Here is a 20,081-nt window from a genome sequence, read left to right as displayed (position 1 = left end):
GAGTTTGATGACGGTATAAATGGTCCTTCTTCCTTTTTTTTCAAAAGAATTCTAATTTTTCCTTTTCTAAAAAAAGTCCACTGTAGATATTCGTTTTCTAAAATAAGGGCTCATTTCGTAATTAGGATGTTCGTCTAATTTTGTTCTGTTGTTGTTGTATTCTTTATTCGGTTTTACAAGATAGAAAACCATAAAAGCAACATCGCAAATACAAAACATGATTTTACACATTTTTATTTTTTATTTTTTTTTAATCCTCATCTGCCCGACACACGTTCCTTAGATGCAAAGAAGACAACCCAACCACCTCACTGCCATTGGGAGCAAGGCCCTGGAAATTGAGCCGCTACACAAATCAGGCAGAAGTTATTACGAGTTGGTAGGAGATACAATGCACCTTATTAACGCTCCTCTAGGCAACTTCATGCCTGTAAGGCCAGTATGTAAATAACGAAATCGGGACAGACCACTATACTAAGCCATGGAGTATATGGGCATAATCATCGGATCTTTGGGGGAAAAAAAAAACCCCAAGGAGACGAAGAAAGCTTTACTTCCAATCTGATAAAAGTTTCCAAAATGTGAGGTTCTGGACACTACAAGTTCTTTTCAAATCTACCTTAGATGTTTCATAGACTGAGGTTAGCCAAGCGGAGTGAGTGGGAGGGATGGTATCCACCCAGTGCATACAAATCTGCCGTCTTGCCAACAAGATAGCATAGAATAGAAAGGACCGCGCTGCCCCGGTGATATTCTGATCAAACCAGAAAATGACAAGTGGTAGGGTTAAGGAAATGTTGGACTTGAGAATTGAATCTAAAGTAATTTTGATCTCCTTCCAAAAAACGGATATGTGGGGACATTCCCAAAACATATGTGTATCTGAGGCTGCTGGTAGTTGGCATTTATTACAGCATTTCCCGTCCTGATATTTAGATAGACGTAAAGGGGAGAGATACGCCCGGTGTAAGGTAAACAGATGATTTCGTCTAAGCCAGGCGGGTTTAACTAGTTTGTACAAAAGGGAAAAGGATTTTATCCACAAGTCCTCATCTAATGACACAATTTCTCTTCCCCATAGCTCCATTGGGAGCTTGAAATCCCCATCTATCTCTTCCAGTATGGACCAATACCAAAGAGCCACCTCCTTACCTCCTGTCTGTTTTTCTACTAGATGTTGTTTTAGGGGGCTAAGTCTCCCAATATTAGGGTTTTTCCTGATTAATTCTCTGGCCCAACTACTGATTTGTATGTACTTAAATCTTGACAGAGTCGGCCCTACTTTCTCCCTAAGCTCCTCCCACTCTATCAAGATGCCTCCAGATATCAATTCACCCCATCTTGAGAACCCATCTGTAATTAGAGGGGTAGCCAGGGAGTCTTGCAGGCACAGTGGGAGCCCAGGAGAATCCCATATCTGAGCATAATTAGAAAAGTATGCCAGCCCCACTCTACGTTTAATTTGCACCCATGACTTCAATAGTGTTAAAAGAATCTTGAGCCTCACCTTTTTGAAGAACTTTCGGTCTCCAAACTTAAATAGAAACCCATCTAGCGGGAGGTTTGCCCTACCAGCATTGCCTTAAACAATCTCCCATTTGAGGAGAAATCTGGTGACTTCAGGAGCATTCTTGAGTGGGAGAGCTGGAATGCCCAAGAATAATACTGCAAGTCTAGGAGGGCCAGCCCACCTTTTTCCCTCCTCCTCCTTAATTTTTTCCAGGCCAACCTAGTAGCTTTATTGCCCCAAATGAAAGAATTAATTTCTTGCTGGCACTTAGAAAGTTGCTTGGAGTCAAAAGCCAAGGGAATAGAGTTGAAAATAAAAGTCAATTTCGGAAGGATAGACATTTTTACAATGTTAACTTTCCCAAAAATTGATAATTGAAGACCCGCCCAGGATTTCAATAGGGCCCTACATTCTCGAAAGACCAAATCTAAATTAACTTTTGCTAGGGTGTCAATGTCTTGCGTGATTTTAACTCCGAGGTAGCGGATTGAGGGTGCCACCCCAACGCCCGGATTAGCAATATTCCACGTCATGAGCTCAGTCTTCTCAGCGTTGATATCGTAGCCCGATATGTTTCCAAATTCTTTGGCCTTTTCAACCACAATGGGGAAGGCATTTGCTGGGTCACTGGTGTAAATTACTATGTCATCGGCGTAAAGCCCTACCTTTCTTTCCCAACCACCGAATTCGAATGAGGAAATTCTTGGATCGTCCCTAAAGGATTGTGCAAGTGGTTCGATGTACATGTTAAAAAGTAGAGGAGACAGTGGACACCCCTGTTTTGTTCCCCTACTGATCTGAAAGGGCCGGGTACATGAACCGTTGACCAAAATGCTTGCACTGGGATTGGCATATAACAGACCAATTGATCTCCGAAAGTTTGGCGCAATTGCAAATTTCTTCATGACCTCAGCTAGATATGCCCAATTTATTCGATCAAACGCTTTTGTAGCGTCGAGGGTCATAATGGCCAAAGGGAGGGAGAACATTGAGGCGATATCCACTGCCCCAATTAGGTCATACGTGAGGTCTGAGAGCTGTCTACCCCGTATGAAGCCCTTCTGGTCAGTGTGTATTATTGAGCCAACCTCTCGTCGCAGCCGATTCGCCAACACAGCCGCAAAGAGCTTATAATCGCTATTTAAAAGCGAAATTGGCTTACAAGAGCCACATTTCGCAGGATCTTTCCCGGGTTTCGGGATCAAGACGATATTTGCCTCCCCCCATGATTTAGGTGGGCTAGCACCATTGGCTAAGATGTCATTAAAGAGTTTTGTAAGCACTGAGACTATTTCGGGTGCCAAGACCCGAAGTAATTCGCCGGGAAGACCGTCAGGGCCCGCTGCCTTACCCCGCTTCACCTTTTTAATAGCTTCACTCACTTCTTCCTCTGAATAGGTCTATCAAGCCGGTCACTTTGTTCCGAGGTGAGAGTGGGAAGAGTAATCTTTTCTAACCATCTTAGCTTAGACCTCACCTCATTGTTACAGTCTGATTTTAATGCGAAACTTGATATTTAACCTGAGTAAGGGTCTACTTTAAGTGTTGTGCTGCGTAGTATGAGGCTACACATTGCGGGCCACTTCCTTCCTATATGTAATAACAACAATAACATTGAGCAGCCACCTCCACCTTCCCCTGCCCCCCCAAAGAAGTGCACTGGCACACACTGATTAAATTGCACCCAGGTGTGTTGCTTTTCAGTACACCTCCCTACCAGCCTGCATTGTGCAGTGGCACAGCGGCTCCCACAAGAGGTGTTCAACAAGTAAATGCGCCTTTGGCATTCAAGGGACTTCGATGGTCCAGCAGATACCTTTTTCTCCAATCCAAAAAGCCTCTGAAGGCAGTCTTATTGATTGACAACATCTGAGTTGTACATCAATGCACTTGCACTAATAAGGTGGAGTTCACTTAGTCCGAGACCTCTGTCACAAGCACCCAGTTGTGCCATCATCATAAAGATGCCTCATGTAGAAGGCCCTACCGGCACTATTGCACTGCCGGAACTTCACTTTTTTGATGCTCCTGGGGCGCAATGTGCCACTGACATATTTATAAGGCCACTTAAAGCCATGTTACATGGCTTTTCATGGCCTTATACATATGTGCCCCTCTCACATAGAAAACTGTGTGAGAGGAGCATTCCATGGGCATTGCTGGGGGCGTTCCCAGCACCATCCATGACTTATGACACTGCCCCAGATTTATGATAAATCATAAGTGTGAGGCAGTGCCAAAAACGTACGCCTCCCCAGAGAAGACATAAGGGAGGCACTACAAGCAGAAATATATTTTACTCCTTCTTTGACCTCTTTCTATGTGTGCTGCATTCTGCAGCACACATAGGAGGAAAAAGCCTCTTGTGATTGTTTTTGTGTAGAAAGGTTTCCCTTCCTGAACAAAAATAATCATCCCCACAATAAAGACACTCTTGCACCATGGTGCAAAGGTGTGTGCATTGGCGCACAGCAGCTCATTGTGTGCCGGCACAGGGGAAAAGGGCAGGAATTCACTGTATCTAATAGATATGGCACATTCCTGCCCTTTTCTTTTGCCGTAGGGAAACGCAGCAGCAAGGCTTGCTGCACTGCCCTACAGCAAAAAAACATAAATAAGGCCCTGAACAGGAAGTCTGACCGCTCTGTCCAGTTGACAGAAGCTCAGTCTAACTTAACAAAATCTATGAGCGGATGCAGTCAGTCATCAGTTCACCTGATTCTAGTGCCCAACTATTCATCCCACCAACAATTTGCAAGAACACACTCAGCTTGCATTAATGATCATAACTAACTCCTATTTATTTAATCTACAACAAATTAACTGGAGCAAATGTACAGAATTGCTTCCTTGAGAGCACAAGACTAACTCCATTAGCCCCTTTCTGCCCCTCCCCCCACCATCCAACAGCAGCACTTGCTGGTGTAGACTTTTTAAAAAAGGAACTTTATCACAGCATTAGGGCAGAAGCTGGGTCATATACCTACACAGATGAATAAAATAAATACCTGATATAAAGAAAGAGGATGGGGGTCTCGGCTATAAAAACAAACCCGTGGCAGGGGGTTACAAGCTATCAAAAAGGAAAAGAAAACACTGAAGAAGAGATACATGAGAACACATAAATAAAAATACAAAAAATGCAGGTAGAGGCTCGGGCACCAAGGACAAGAAATAAAACTCCAGTAGGGAAATATGTGGTGGGCAGCTCCATGGAGACAGGCTGCAGAGCAAATCTCATCTTCTCTCCCAGGTACTGCCTCACTCCATAAACATTGTGGCCTGCCTCATCTTCCCATTAAAGTCAAATGCTGAGATTCATTCCTAAAGATAAGAGGAGCAGAGAATGGCTAGTTATTTAGAGAGAGAGAGAGAGAGAATATAAAAAAATAAATATATATATATATATATGTGGATGATTTATATACTAGACTTAGATCCCGTGGGTATAACCAGTAAACGCTCAACAAAGCACAGTCCAAAACGTCACTAATCAAGAGAGAAGACATGCTCTTTGACAACAGTAACAAAGTTAAGAAACAGAGAGCATGCCAATCTGGTACACCTAAGCTCATCACAGGGTACTCCACATATCATGTAAATTTGTGTAAACTTCTTTATAAGAACTGGCAAATTATCAGAAGTGACCCAGTCATTGGTCCAACAGCAGCGAGAGTTCCTCCCATTACATTTAGGAGAACTAAGTCAATGAGCAGCGAGCTAGTCCACAATGCACCAAAAGTGAAGAAAGGGACTGATTGGCTGAAGTCGCTCCGAGGCTTTCAAAGGTGTTTAAAATGTAAGGCTTGCCGCTACGGCGTGAACACCAAACAAGTCCTAACACCACCTTTTGTAATCCGAGGCAGTTTCACGTGCAAAAGTGACTTTACAGTGTACGTCTTACAATGCACCTGCAAGAAAAACTATGTAGGTAATACAATTCATCCTGTACATGTAAGAATCTTGCAACACTTACGGGCAATTGCCAACAATGACCCCAGTTATCATGTCGCTAGACACATGAATTCCTGTCATGAGGGCAATGCGATGGACCTAAGTTACTTTGTAATTGACTCCATCCCCAAGAACCCGATGGGTTGAAACAGACAATTGAGACTAAAGAAACTCGAGTCCAGATAGGTTTTGATGCTAAATTCTAAGGTCCCATATGGGATGAATGCGAATGAAGCGCTGTCCGTGCATCTCTAAGTCTGCTGGCATTCGCTTTCTCTGTCTCTCTTTCTCTCTCTTTCTCTGTAGACCACTCTGGGTTGAGTAATTAATGCACATCTCTTTTTTTAGCCACACGTTAGATTTTTGAATTCCACTGGTAACCATGAGGCTGACCTTTACACATTTCTGGATCCCTGCAATTTCCACTGCGGTAGATATAGGTGTTGGCCCACTAGCCCACTTGGGCTGTACCCCAGAGCCAGTCTCGCTTTATGTGCCAAACGTAGATTCACCTTTTCCCTTTATATGTACCTATTATTAACGTGTGTACATTATTGACACCTTCAGGTTTATTTGTATGGCCAATGCATTTATTAGATATCTTTACTAGTCTACTTGGACTTTAACCCCCGGCCTCCTGTAGCGTTAATGAGTATTAATGGTTTATTCATGACCACTCGAGGAGCTCTTAACTTTATAGCTCCTAATGGACAGAAATTACATGCACCACTAGAACTTTTAATATACTTGTTTGGAGTTTGACAACTGGCTTAACCTTACGTGATTGCTGCCACATTAAGGCGCACCTACGAGCCTCTTTTTTTGTCTTATTTTGTAATTAAAATTCCTCTGGCTTCAGCACAGGCTCCAGTCACTCAATACGCCGTGCATAACAAGAACAGACTGCCATCAAGTCTTTCTTTCTTTAGTCTTTACCTTTGGAATTCTTTGTACTTTCACACAATTTTCTTATTACTTTTTCGTTATTACATGTGCTGAGACTGTATCAGCACATGTTTTTTTTATGTTATATTTATTGTTAAACAGTGCATTATTTTAACGTTTATGTTTATCGTGACAGCGGTTGCTGTGACAACCATGAGTGTGGTGACTATGCATTTAAGGATCATTTTCAATGGTGCCCGTTATTGTGAACAAGGCGCCGAAACGCGTCCAGGTTTTTGTTGTGAAAACAATGAACTACAGTGTCATACTTCCATGGAGTCAGCGCCTGGCATTTTGTGATTGATTGCTCAGGATTGGTCTCATATATATATATCATGTGAACAAGGCTCGTGGAGCCGAAACGTCATGGACTTTTTCTGCACTAAATAAACTAAGAAGAAAGGAAACTTTACTGGTCCGTGTCCGAGTGGTACTTACCCTGGCTGGTTGTTACTCCAGAGCTAGGTGAGACGGCGGAATGCACAATATATATATATATATATATATAAATATATATATATATATATATATATATATGTATATATATATATATATATATATATATATATATATATATATATATAAATATATATATATATGTATATATATATATATATATATATAGCTTGGAGCTTTCTTTTTGGATATATATATATATATATATATATTCATAAGAAAAGCAGCATAGGAGATGAATACCCCACAGGGAGTAAACTGGCATGGTGTACGTATGTTACATAAATATTTATTAACTTCATGTTCAAGGGTTGCTGCCAAAAACAGAGGGAGCAATACATTTTGACAGTGTCTTGTGACGAAAGATAGAAGACAAACATGCCCTGGTCTGGTGACCCCCCTCAACCATTAAATGTTCCATCAAGATCAACAGTGTTGAATGAAGCTGACAGATCAAATACAATAAGCACACTGACACTGCCAGAAACTGTTAGTGTGGGGGCAAGCAATGTGGAGCTTGTGTAATCTAACCTTTTCTAGTGGGCAGCTGATACATTTTGACAAGTGGAAACAGCTTTCAGCATACACAGAAGGTTTGGACACATGTGTGACTTGGAGCAAGAAAAACAAGGAATGATTCATGCACGGACATCAATTTACCAAAATGTCAGGGGGAGCAGAAGTGACCACATACCTTAAGACCTTCACTTTCACTCACACACATGCTTACACATACAAACAAATGCACATTTACAGACAATCTGTCACATAAGCACACTCTCATCCAATTCTATTACACTAATAGTGAATTATATACTATAATTCACTACAACTGTAATGAAAAATGTACAGAAAAAAAGTCAGTGGAGCCCCAAATGATCGCCTTAAGAATGAGCTTCCTCTATGTTCCTGGTACTGATTTTGCCACCCCTGAGGCCAGCTGTCACAAAGACAGTTCCAGGGGTCACAAGTGATAAGTCAGGGGTCAGAGCTGTAACCCCTGGCAACCTTTAAATGACCTCCATGGATGCATATGAATCTAAAAATCAATTGGGGAGAATAAACCACTTGAATCTACGTAGCCAGGGTTTTTTAATGGTACTGGTTGACCCTCATAAAAACCCTCATACACGCACGTAGACAGTGGAGCGGTATATGTTGATTCTCCACCGTTTTATTTTAAATTAGTGCAACATCATAGGTTTTTTGTTGTTGTATGCTAAACTCCACCCGGAGGTAACCACTGGATGCGTAGTAGTGTCCGGAAAAATTAAGTGCTCAAAAATTGGTGAATTAAAATTCTTTGAATCATCTTAAAAATGTTATTACAAGAAGGTGATTCAAGAAATCAAAAACATTTTTCAATGTGTAGATATGGATCTAGTTACTGGATCCTCTACACATAAACGGATTAGGTCGACATGTCTCAGTCCCACTGTGCCCAGCCGGGTCTATGGGGCTTTCTTAGGGACCAATATAATAGAAGATTGTACTTACACAACTTGTGTAGCACCTACAGGTGGTTCTGTACGCCACTCTCAATAAACTGAGGCCAATATTACCTGTAGTTGAAGAAAGAAAATTAAAGACAAAAACAACAAAAACAATAGACATCTACATATCTAGGAACCCTTTGTTAAGCTACAGCATATTCTGTGTTTAGCTTATGTTCAGAGTTTACTATTTGCACTCTTATCTATAGACACCTCTGGGTAGATGGGGATTGACTGTTATGATTTTACGGAAGACTGTGAATTCTTAGCATTCTATCTTGTGTATATATCCTGTATAATAGGGAGGGTGTTTGTCTCATTTAGTTTATAAGATACTAAGTTTTCAAGCTAATGTCACATACTTGTTTCTCATTTCTACCCAGCATGTAGATTCTGGCTGGTCTCAGTTTTCATAGATCGACAGAGATGAATGTTGAGTCTGGTTTAATAGACGGCATATTGCGATGCTGTTCCTCGTGTTATTTACACATAAATTAGTTAACCCTGTCATCTCGAAGATGCAATAGTTATATAGTTCTCAAATCACTCGTTCTTCACATGTCTTCATTTAGGCAAATATTGAGAGTCAAGAAAATATAATAAACGACAGTCAAAAAAAGCGTTGCCTTTGCGTTTAACTACAGAACATCATAGTGGTCTTGTTTCTAACGTGCTTGATTTTATATTTGTTAGCAATAGTAAGTGACACGCTCTGCGTTGGTTATTTAAATATGACAATTGTTCAAAAGAGGCACGTTTATCTCTACATTGCTCTTGCGCTCTCTTTTCAAATGTTTTTACCGGTCATAAATTTGTAATTACATAAAGTGCTTCATGCGTTATCAAAGGTGGAAAGTAAAAAGAAGGGGCGTTTATGTCTACATTGCTCTCGCGATCTGTTTTCGAATGTTTATACCGGTCACAAATGTGTTAATACAAAAAACATGTCATGCGATAAGTTACCTCACAATCTGGGATTCTTTACTTCATTGGGGAACCAGAGAAAGTCTCATGGTGTTCTGTAATGGGAAAAACTTTATCAGTCAAGGATCGGAGCATATCAAAAGAGAAACTGGGACCAAGCTCAATGAATCGCTCATAGAGAATTTGACAGATACGGTGCTCACAGATAATCAAGTGGGAGTTTTGAACAAAGGTTTGGGATTTGTCCCAACACCCACCCTAGATACGTTCAAACTAAAATGTGAACTAGCAGAATTTTGTAGAAATTTAAATCTCAAGGCTTTTTCAGTGAGAAGGAAGATTTGAGACAAGAAAGTGATACCAACTTAAGGAGAAAATCTATATTCAACCCCCCCAAAAGCATGGTGCCCATCGAAGTACAAACATTTGAACAGGCTAACATGAAAGAGGCGAGAGAGGTTGAAGGCGCGATCAAAAAACCTTTTTTTAACCTAACGAAAGGGGAACAAAAAGCACTTGACCAACTGAGGAAAGATGAAAATATAATAATCAAACCCGCCGACCAGGGGGAGGTATCGTTCTCCTAGACAAGGAGGGATATGATCAACAATGACTTATACTCCTCTCTGATACAAAATTCTATAGGAAGATCACCGGAGATCCCACCTTGAGATTACAGAATACCATTAAAATAATGGTAAATGAGGCAGAAACAAACTCTTGGATTACAAAACATGAAGCTGACTTTTTAACTGCACAAAAACTAATAACACCGTACTTTTATTCACTACCTAATACTCATAAAAACAGATCTCCACTGCCAGGACGACCAATTGTCTCTGGAATAGGTTCAATTCTTGAACCTTGATCCCAATTTGCAGACAAATTTTTAAAACCACGGGTCCAGAAAACATCGATCTATCTAAAGGACACTAGAGATTTGTTAAACCAACTTGTCGGCATACCTTATAATGAGGAAGAAATACTTCTAGTTGGTTTAGATGTAGAAAGTCTCTACACAAGCCTTCCTCAAGAGAATACTCTTGAGACCCTAGGAAAACATTCTCTTCTCTGATCATTGGCAATATAAAACACCTAGACACTATTTTTAGAGTGTTGCAGACTGGCATTGACGGAAAACTTCTTTGAATTCAATGGTACACTATATGTACAACGCCATGACACTTCCATGGGAAGTGCCTTCGCGCCGTCAGTAGCAGGACACTATGTGAGTGATTTTGAAGACAAACATGTCCTGAACAACGATAACCGTTTCTTCTCTCAAATTTTGTTCAGGAAACGTTTTATAGATGACATTATTGTCATCTGGAAGGACAATAATGACAACCTACAAGAATTTATCAATTGGCTGAACACTAGAGACACATGTTTGCAATTCACTATCACGGCAGACAAAAAGAAACTAGACTTTCTAGATATAACTCTTTATGTAGAAAATAACAAGATCCAGACAAAAACATATTACAAGCATACGGCTAAAAATAGTCTTCTGTCATATAAAAGTTACCACACAAGACCTTTAAGGGATAACTTACCCTACAGCCAATTTTTACGGCTAAAACGGAATTGCAGCAAACTTCAAGATTATAAGACGCAAGCAGACGATCTTACTGAAAAATTGGTGAAAAGAGATTACCCGATGAAGACCATCCGCAAGTGTCAGAAAAGAGCTAGACACCAACCGCGAGAATGCCTCTTAAAAACGACACCTAAAGAGCCCACGAAGAATGTAATCACGTGTGTTACAACTTACAACACAGCCACCAACGTGGTAAACAAGATAATCAACAAAAATTGGAAAATAATCACATCAGGAAAACTAAATTGGCCAAAACCAAGATTCGCGAACCGCAGAACAAAAAACCTAAAAGACCTACTGGTTCATACACGACCACAATTGAGAATGGAGTCTGAAAGTACCATGAGAGCCTGGAACATGAACCCAGTAACAGGACATTACCCTTGCGGATCTTGTGTAGTATGTAAACTAACATCAGCCACTAAAACTCTTTCCCTGTCTGAAAGTTTTGTCTGGACGCAACGACAACACACCAATTGCAACTCGACTCACGTCATCTATATGATCAAGTGTCCGTGCGGTCTGAAATATATTGGTATGTCCTGCCGCAAAGCCAATGTGAGTATTTGTGAGCATAAGAGTAACATCAAGACCAAACAAATGACTACAAAAATGAGTAAACATTTTATTGATTCTAACCATACAGCTGAAGAAATAAAATGGATCATCATAGAAATGTTAAGAATAAAAAATAACAATGCAGTGCGAATTTTGTTTGAGAAAGAACAGAGATGGGTAGATCGCTTGAAAACGAACAGCGAAGGGTTCAATGATGATGTACCCTGGCACCAACACTTTTGAACCAAGAACTACTAAAAAGGAAGAGACATCAGACAAGTCCTTCCAGAATTTTTCAATTCCAATGATCGCTAAAACTGTCACTCAGGGACTAATGGAATCTACTCTCTTTGAAAGAAGCATAAAGGAAAAAAAGATCAATATCCATTTTAACAAAAGTCACAACACTAAGACATCACAATTACGGAAAATAAATCGTTTTCCCAGAAATTGTTTTCCCATAAATATGACACCTTGAATTTTTTATTGCATTTGCCACTAGTTGGCTGCCACAAAAAAGAACTATCGTGAACAAGAACAGTTTTTGCAATAACATTGCAATTACTATTATTAAAACACACGTCTCACTTATTTAAATATTTTCACTACATTATAGTTTCTCAGACACCACATATTTATAATAGCACTAATTCGCAAATTTTTGCTTAAATAAAAGGTTCTTTCTGAAAGAACAGGAGAAATTCATGTAGTCTTTTATCTATCTCCATGATAATGAAGATAGAAAAAGAACGTATGCAAAATCACCCCTGACTTCCGGGGGCAGAGCAAGCACAAGCGAGGAATTTCCTATCTGCTGGTAAGGAGAGAAAGAGATGAGAGAACTATCGACCTCCATTACAAAGTAAGATCCTTGACTGATAAAGTTTTCCCCATTAAAGAAAAGCGAGAGACTTTCTCTGGTTCCCCGATGAAGTAAAGAATCCCAGATTGTGAGGTAACTTAACGCATGACATGTTTTTTGTATTAACAAATTTGTGACCGGTAAAAAGATTTGAAAACAGAGCGCGAGAGCAAAGTAGACATAAACGCGCCTTCTTTTTACTTTCCACCTTTCATAACGCATGACGCGCTTTATGTAATTACAAATTTATGACCGGTAAAAACATTCAAAAACAGAGCGCGAGGGCAATATAGAGATAAATGCGCCTCTTTCGAACAATTGCCATATTTAAATGACAAACGCAGAGCGAGTCGCTTACTATTGATAACAAATGTAAAATCAAGCATGTTAGAAACAAGACCACTATGATGTTCTGTAGTTAAACGCATGAGCAACCCATTTTTTGATTGTCGTTTATTATATTTTCTTGACTCTCAATATTTGCCAAAATGAAGACATGTGAAGAACGAGTGATTTGAGAACTATATAACTATTGCATCTTCGAGATGTCAGGGTTAACTAATTTATGTGTAAATAACACGAGGAACAGCATTGCAATATGCCCTCTATTAAACCACACTCGACATTCATCTCTGTCGATCTCTAAAAACGGAGACCAGCCAGAATCTACATGCTCGGTAGAAATGAGAAACAGATATGTGACATTAGCTTGAAAACTCAGCATCTTATAAACTAAATGAGACAAACACCCTCCTTATTACACAGGACATATACACAAGATAGAATGCTAAGAATTCACAGTCTTCAGTAAAATCATAACAGTCAATCCCCATCTACCCAGAGGTGTCTATAGATAAGAGTACAAATAGTAAACTCTGAACATAAGCTAAACACAAAATATGCTGTAGCTTAACAAAGGGTTACTAGATATGTAGATGTCTATTGTTTTTGTTGTTTTTGTCTTTAATTTTCTTCCTTCAACTACAGGTACTATTGGCCTCAGTTTATTGAGAGTGGAGTACAGAACCACCTCTAGGTGCTACACAAGTTGTGTAAGTACAATCTTCTTTTATATTGGTCCCTTAGAAAGCCCCAGAGACCCGGCTGGGCACAGTGGGGCTGAGACATTTCGACCTAATCCGTTTATGTATAGAGGATCCAGTAACTAGATCCATATCTACACATTGAAAAATGTTTTAGATTTCTTGAGTCACCTTCTTCTAATAACATTTTTTAATATGATTCAAAGAATTTTAATTCACCAATTTTTGAGCACTTAATTTTTCTGGACACTACTACGCATCCAGTGATTACCTCCGGGTGGAGGTTAGCATACAACAAAAAAAACCTTTGATGATGCAGTAACGCAACGTAAAACAGTGGAGAATCAAGATATACCGCCCGCTATCTACGTGGGTGTATTAGGGTTTTTTATGAGGGTCAATCAGTACCATAAAAAAACCCTGGCTACGTAGTTTCAAGTGGTCCATTCTCCCCAATTGATTTTTGGATATATAGCCTGGAAGCCAAATGGATCTCGACTTCTACCTCCCCCACTTTGATTGAAAACCATTCATATAAGCAAAAAATATGAAGTCTCTATGGAAAAACACAATCTCAAGCTTCAAACACAATTTTGTGACTAAGACCTCCACATATGATGGCTGGCACATGAGTGTCATTAATAAATAGTGCAGCCTTTCACTTGTTAGGAAGTTAACTTCCACTGGCCTAATCCTCCTATAATGTGGTCAATACTTTGCTCTCAATAAATTGTATGTGTACTGAGGTAAAAACTGTAGACTGTTGAAACCAAGAAAGTAAATGCTAGGAATACACTACTGAGTTAGTATGCCAAGACAATATAACCAAACTTGGATGAGATGGGGTGCATTTCACACCTTGGCACAACATTTGTAGAGAACTATGGAGGCACACTGCCGCAGGCTGATACTCTCTACTATATACAAGGACTGCCCACAAACTTATCAGAACTCAACAGTATTTCAATAGTGCCTTTCTCTAGTTACTACTCATACTAATGTTCATAAAACAGTAAGAAATGGAAATGGTGAGGTATAAATTGCCCAATCCTTGGCCTTTCAAATGGAACCTTTCTATGTATGCGTGTCTACTTGTCTTTTTACCCAACCTGATTTGGCTTCACTTGCTTTGTGAAATACACAACACCACATCACCAACTCAACTCACTCCAAAGTAGGCTTGGGATTTATTTAATTCTGCCAGCGTAATTCAAATAATTTGAAGAATTTCACATCATGCTTGTTAGTCAAAATTCCCCAAATTATACCTGTATGTCACTTCACGTAATTATATACATTTGCAGTAAATGTATTCAGTGAAAACCCATTCATGGTAAAAAGTTACTGCAGATGAATGGGAACAAAGGAATGCAAGCAGCTGTTGGTCATTGATCTTTTGTTGTGGGTGCATTTCCCTCTAAAATATAGTGTGAATTGACTGGTTCTCATTTTGGGCAATTACGTGTACTTTGGTATAATTTTGGAGACATTTCGTAGAATTACTTATAAGTAAATGATGCAAATTTTGCACACCCCTGTGCCAAAGACAACACAATGGACCTCATCCTCTCTGCATCCCCCAAAATCCACTGCTAGTCCCCCATTCTCTTGAACTGGACTGATACTATTGCTATCCCATGTACTGTCACACAGGCCACTTCTCTACACAATGAGAAGCAGAAAAAGGAGAAGTTACATTTCGCTCCTTCAAGAAAATCCAGCTAGAAGAACTCAGAGAAGAAGTAATCAATCCGCCATACAGTTCCTCCCTTAAATAATTTTGATCCCTTTCTCAACGTTTAAAACTCCACTCTGAAGGATTAGATAGGCTCCTCTGCTCCCCTGAAACCTCACTCTTTCAGTACTAAGCTGTCAACTCTCTGGTACACTGAAGACATTACTGAAAGCAAGTTTGCCATATGAGGACAGGAGAAGAACTTGAGAATCTCGAAATAACAGAAGGACCTTATCCTTCTAAGAGTACATCGTTCCAACCAGCATCACATCAGCACCACAGCTAAAGTCACCTATTTCAATGGGCCATCTTGAAGGTTGTCAGTTTGCTAACCCCATTCTAGAAGCCACTATATTGCCATCACTGTACAGATACAACACTATCATCTTCCACAGAGAAAGTCAACAAAAGCAGATCTAACATCACTGTTTCATCATCATCATCCACACTACAACCTATACCCTGCTGGCAGACCACTAACTGGTCAAATCTTAAGGCTATCTCCCACTTAGACATCTCCAACATGCTGAACCCAGTCAAAATTAGCTCCTACAATGATATGTTTCCTTCCTTCATCATGAAGCTTTTGATAAGAGAAGCCCTTACACCCCTCTGCTCCTTGTCATCTCTTCACTAACCCAGGACAGATTTTCAGGGAGCCACAAGAACTGACAGATCCTCCCCCTGGTGAAAAAACATACTCTAAATAAAGGTTACCATGTCAACTTACCTGCTACACCTGTGTTGGTAAAATCATCAAGAAGGCAGTAGTCACCCAGCTACCAGAGCACACCAGCAATAATAACCTACTTCTGAGCTATCAATCGAGGATCAGACTATGTTGTATATTTAAACAGCCATGCTCCAAGAAGTTGACGACACCCTCTTTCTCAATAACAAAAATGTACCCATGCCACCTGATCCTTCTTGTATTCCCTGCATATTTCGACATCGTTGATCAACCAAAATTGATCCACTCCATGAAAACCTAGAAGGACTTTACAGGCACAGTCCTCACAAATGAACAGAAGTTCATTCAGAGAGGAACTACCAGATCTAAAACTCTTCCCATCATCTGCAGAGTCCCCCAAGGCACCATCTAGTCAACTATCATTTTTAGCCTTGATGGAACCCCTGAGAGTCATTCTTGCAGATAGCAACATCAATGTGTAGTAGTATGCTGAAGACACACAACTCTGTCACAAAATCTCCTCATCCAATGACATACAGAGACTCAAATCCTACTTTGAAAGCATTCGAACCTGCATGTAAACAAACTATCTTATGCTAAAACCCACGAAGACTGAATTCCTTCTGTTTGTCAATGCTAATGATTCCCTGATTCGGTCGTGGCTCTCCAACTTAAACCTAACGTGCTTCAAACTCCAACTGACAGAACAGGGTAAATTCCTATGATTAATCTTCAAACCAAAACCCTCCCACAGAGAACATATTGACAAGAAGACCAAAACATCCTGGTTCGAACTCTCTTGCCAGAAAAAAAGTGAAAACTTAACTCATAGGAAAAGACTTACAAATGACAGCTCAAGCCCTGGTACTCTCCAACCTAAGCTGTCATTACATGTTACACAGTACTGGTGGGGTGCAAAGTTGTAACCACCAGGACTGTGGCTGTGGCTGTGACTGTGGCCTGTAACATGCAATTACAAGTTAAACACAAATGGAATGGGGAAAAGCTGTGCGGACCCAGTTTTATAAGGTATACAACTGCATGGAACTCATTGTTCTGTGGGGTTTAATGCTCAAATATACCACCTGCTATGAGCCGAATGGTAACTGTGAACCTAGGGTAGATGCTGAGAGCTGGAGGAGGGAGGGAGATTGAAAGAGTGTTCAAGAAAAAAAAAGGTGGGCTTGCCCAAAAAAATAAATGCGATTGGGAAGGGAGAGAGAAGCTTGGCTGTTGTTGTAGCCAAAGAGTCTAGTAGTTTTGTCAACTGGTCAGTTCTCTTGTGGTGCAGTTATCATAAGGCAAATCCGGTCTTGCCAATCATAATGAGGGTCCTAGATTGAGGCATCACCCTGCTCTCATGCAACCCAGAGGCCACTCTTGCTCCACAGAAAGGCATTCTTCATTCAACAGCATGGCTCATTAGGGGCTGAAGAAATCAGCCTTGTGCTAAAGGATATACACTGCTCCCCCTGCAAGCCTAGATCATCTTGAAGATCAGCTGCAACACGTGCAAGGCTCTCTACACCAGAATCCCTATCTACCTAGCTAATAAACTATCAATATCTGAAGGTTAATGCTCGTTGAGGAACTCTGACATCACCAGATTAGAGAGAAAACTCTGTAGGTAGAAGAAAACAAGAAAACAAGCCTTCTCCCCCTATGCCTCCCAAGATCTGGTGCAACATCATTTCATATTAAAGTCAACAAGGGGACCCCAAGTAAATCAGCACAGGACCTCGGGGAGTATATTATTTCAAAACGACAGTGGTCCCATGCAAAGAGTAATATACTTAGAACAATAAATATAGACACAATGGATTCTATATTCAAAATGACATGTCCAGCCGGACAGAGGTCTCAGTCTTTAATTCAATCAAAAAATGCACGGAAAAAGATTCCTTATATGCTGATCTGTTGAAGGAATCTTTTTCCGTGCATTTTTTGATTGAAGTAAAGACTGAGACCTCTGTCCGGCTGGACATGTCATTTTGAATATAGAATCCATTGTGTCTATATTTATTGTTCTAAGTATATTACTCTTTGCATGGGACCACTGTTGTTTTGAAATAAGCAACATCCTTTCGGACACAATTTTAGAAGAAACTGAAACTCACCCTTGAAAGTACACTGCCTCCCCCCTTATAGGTCCACACTGCGGATTGCCCCTCATACAGCACATTACAAGCCAGCGAGATTTGTAAATTAGAAATGCATATGTTAATACACATGAACATTATCACTGTTTGCAACAGTTAATTGCAGGAGTAATTTTGTGATCAACAAAAATACATTTTAGAGTACTCATGAGAGAGTGGCTAAGGCTGTACCCACATCCTAGTTTCCCTGAGTACAAGATTTGATTGGGCCAAACTTGTTTGTTTCCACTGAAAAGATTGCTTGAATTACCCTTTCTGACTCTGTCCAAAGTTTGTACTCAATACAGCAGGACTTAGTTATGGTGTCAAGATGGTAATGGTTACAGACCTGATCTTTCTTTACAAAATGCTATCATAAAGGCGGTAGGCCTGAAATATGTGATATGAAAAGCATTTGTTAAAGTCATTAAGCATATAAGCGTGGATTGTTATTACTCCCGATTAAGGTCTACAGATTGGTATGTTGTTACATGGAATCACACACATTAACATAGTAGAGAACGATTTTGGTGTTGATAACCCCCCCTTACAAACCGTGGAAATAAATGATTTGAACTGTGAGAATCCTTGTTAGGATCTCTTAGGAAAGTCTATATTTTGCTTTACCAAGTGTAATTTTCCATACATTTGTAATGTTGTGACTGTATGCCTTATGGTTGCCTGGTGGGAAAGCTGACACCCAGTACAGTAGTCCTGAGTTAGTTATGGGGACAAGCCACATATAGTATCTGTAGGCCTGATTGATTCAGTAGAAAATGTATTTCAGATGTCATAAATCTGATTCATTTATTATGAAAAAGTAGAACAAAGGCAGAAGGGTTGATTGTATTATGTAACACATATGTTAAAGCCAATAAGCCACAGTTAGTTTGTACTATGTCAAAGCCTGGAGTCAGGTATTTTGTTACATAAAATCTCACAAATTATCTGTATAGGGAAGGGTTTTGGTGGAGGTTAACCAATTTAACCAAACCTAGATGTAGAAGATTTGCCCTGTAATAATTCTTGGTAGAATCTCTTCAGAAGGGTTGACAGCCTATAAAATAAAATAAACTCTTGAAATTATGCATGCTTTTGTAGTCATAGATCTTCATATAGATACATAGAGGGCCTTTGCCTTTGATCTCACCTTCCATTTGGTCTGTCTGAATGTGATTTACACTCTGCTTCCATCGATGACAATGTACTGCATCGGGTAATGGTTCAGTCTGGAACAGCCATTGACTCTCTTGCCCTATGAATGATGGCATTGTCTGATCATATCTGCATAAACACGTCAAAATTAGTGCGCTTTAGTGTCAGGGCTGGTTGGCCAGTCCTATTGTTTGCTCCTTTTTTAGTTCCCTTTACATTTCTTCTCATCTTTTTATTTGAATATTTCTTAAGATGATTTTACAACTTCCTAGGTAGTGCTAACGGGTCACTTGCTTGCCGCTCTTTTCAACTGCAATACACCACATCCTCTAAAATAGGGTACAATAATGAAATGCTGTTGTCCACAGTATGTCATTGTTTCACCATTCCAAGATGGCCAAAACGTTGGTTCTAAACACAGCAGCCATGCTGTGACTTCAAAACAATAACACATTGTACATTACCACTGCAAGGCGGACAACCACTGTTATGTTTAGTTGATTATTTGAAGCATATACCCACTGTGTTTTGATGGCAGCACCTTTTATTTTTCTTCTTGTATTCTTTTTTAATTTTATCTTGCATATGTTGTTGAGTTTGTATGTAGTTTGGTTTGGTTGTGTCATAAGGGAATGCACAAAACAGTCAGTGAATGGATGAGCAAGTACAAAGATGAGTGACAGAGTGCATGTATATGACATATTGGGTACCTAAGCACTCAGTGACACAAAAGGCACTTTCATTCATAAGCCAGATGTATTGGCATTCCCAGTGCTCCTTCACATTTTGACTCTGAATGTTTAGGATCAGGGTCAGAGAGTGCTGTTTTTCAGCAGATTTTAGAAACTATACATTTATGATTGCAAAAGTTGCATTTTGCATTTCTACTTTATTTAATACCCACAAAAAATGCTCAACTGTTTCCAAGGTGCAGCAGCTTGCCTCTTTTTAATAAAAACACATTTTGAATATTCCCACTAATGACATTACATTGAATTGCGTCGGTTGAGTGCCTGC

The sequence above is a fragment of the Lissotriton helveticus genome, chromosome 5_1 (genome assembly GCF_964261635.1).
Source record: "Lissotriton helveticus chromosome 5_1, aLisHel1.1, whole genome shotgun sequence".
Lineage (NCBI taxonomy): Eukaryota > Metazoa > Chordata > Amphibia > Caudata > Salamandridae > Lissotriton > Lissotriton helveticus.
The sequence above is the reverse complement of the archived record's forward strand: the minus strand, read 5'-3'. Positions refer to the sequence as shown.